This window comes from Macrobrachium nipponense, chromosome 7, assembly GCF_015104395.2.
Source record: "Macrobrachium nipponense isolate FS-2020 chromosome 7, ASM1510439v2, whole genome shotgun sequence".
Lineage (NCBI taxonomy): Eukaryota > Metazoa > Arthropoda > Malacostraca > Decapoda > Palaemonidae > Macrobrachium > Macrobrachium nipponense.
The window spans coordinates 10,085,226-10,087,661 of NC_061109.1; positions in this window are offsets into that span (position 1 = coordinate 10,085,226).

Here is a 2,436-nt window from a genome sequence, read left to right on the forward strand (position 1 = left end):
AGCCAAGATAATTTCTCGATTTAGCGAGTTATTAACCTAAGAGTCAAGTAGCCTCTCTGACAGCAAGCTCGGTAACGGCAAGATTCGTTCCTGATTTTGTTCCCCGTCTAATAGAAAAGAGGTCGATCCCAAGGAAGGATGAATGATTTATTTTAATCATTTAAGCCAATTCCACAGCTCTCTCATATCTCAAGGAGCATCGAGAATCTCTTTTTTCGCCCCTGTTCACGTTAACAAAGAGAAACTATTTGGAACACAGACACGGAACGTAATGAACCTTAAGGGGTTCGCTGCAAGATGTTGCACGTCCGTGAGAACCTTCTAGACCGACGATAACTATTAACGTCTGTCTGACATAATTGGAAAGAGTTGTGAAAACCTGCGAGAAGTTTTCCTCATAGATCTCTTCGCAAGGTGGAAGACGAACAGGCTTCCTCTAGACTGCTTCCTTATTCTCGAACTAAGAGAGGTAGTAATATACGCCATCTTAGTTAAAAGGGGAATAAACTTTAGTCTTTTTTCCCCTTCATATAAGATTCTTAACAAATATATTTAAGATAAAGGGCGTCAAAGGAAGAGAGGATGATACTTTATACCTCATTTTGGCCTTAGAGAGGTTGGATTCACATAGGTCACGTTCTTCCCTAAGCATGTTTTGTCTGTCTGACATAATTGGAAAGAGTTGTGAAAACCTGCGAGAAGTTTTCCTCATAGATCTCTTCGCAAGGTGGAAGACGAACAGGCTTCCTCTCGACTGCTTCCTTATTCTCGAACTAAGAGAGGTAGTAATATACGCCATCTTAGTTAAAAGGGGAATAAACTTTAGTCTTTTTTCCCCTTCATATAAGATTCTTAACAAATATATTAAGATAAAGGGGCGTCAAAGGAAGAGAGGATGATACTTATACCTCATTTTGGCCTTAGAGAGGTTGGATTCACATAGGTCACGTCTTCCCAAAGCATGTTTTTTTGGAAGGCTTTTCCAAGGCATCTATTATAAATGGACCTTAACAACCTCTCCACTCTGAGTCTGCGTGCAGACTGACCAGAAGTGGACATGAATGAGAGGATTTTTCAAGGTAAATGACAAGTATCATGGCCAAGACATAGAATTGCAAGCAGATCGTGCCAGATGGAATGAGGAAACTGTCCTCTTCCAATACCTCTGTGAACCACATAGCGGTTTTTCTTCCCTTTCAGAGGGAAGAATCACCTTGGTATATATCTGCTATCAAAGAACGCAGTAAAAGACTATACTCTGTCTCTACAAGGGAATTAGAGATAGCAGAGGATTAAGATCTTCGGGATCTCGTACGATACCTCAATACGACAAGAGTAGGATGTCATATACTACTTTGAATGGGATCTTTTTTGTGGCCTCAGATTCCGTGTTCCGACAAGTTGGAACTGCTCCTCATCAAACTTCTTTGAGAAATTTTATGAGGGAATTCTGTGTTTTCTCTTGGTCCTAAACTACAAGAAGACAATTTTTTTTGTGAATTTTTTGTGCATTGGAATCTCACATCAGATTCAATAGAGACTCGGCAATAGGTTCTTGCCAGCATAATGTCTGGCAAAAAGAACTAAAAACCCTCTATTCCTGACTCAACGTTTTCAGGTAGAAGTTTTGTTGTCCAGGCAGGTGCTTACATTTTCATCTACAGATGAAGAGATGGTTTAAACGTTTGCCTACAGAGTCTTTGGGATGCGATGAGGGCTCGAAATACTTCTCAGAAGGTATTCAGAGGGATACAATAAGAGCTAAGAAATCAAGGTTCCGCCCAATTTCAGCTCGGAGTCTCCTTCGACTTCCAGGACCTCCTTCCCTTCCTTCGGGCAAGGATAGGGAAGATTCTGCAACGAGAAACCTCATCAACATGTAAGAAGAGATCTCGTTAGCAACGGAAGTACTCACGAAGGTTCCTCCTAGGAGGAAGACTCTTCTCTCTCGTACTGTTAGATATCCTATCGTCTACTGGATGTAGCTGACTACAATCACCTCCCCTTGCCAGAGGCCAAAAGCTCAAAAGGGGAAGAATTTCTTCCACCCTTCTCCATTCTCCTGATAAATATGTGGTTGTTCAGGACTTTCAGACAATGTAACGCCAACCAGGCGACAAATGCCAAAACAGGCGAAAATACGCCAGAGGCAGACAGTTCCAAGGAACACTGTCATTGTCTGATGCGGAGAAAGAGCGGGCCTCCAACCTAGCGCAGATGCGCTAGAGGTGAACAAATCGGACAGATAAGAGTGTCCGACGTGGACATCGCGCCAGACAGCCTCGAGACTCTACCAAGCTCGAAGCTCCAACAAGTGGGGAGGAGCCAGCCAGGAGTCAGGCGCGAGACGCCAACCAGGTGCGAGGCGCCAGGCAGGCGCGAGGCGCCAGACAGGCGCGAGGCCCCAGCCAGGCTCCAGGCTTCATCCAGAAGAGA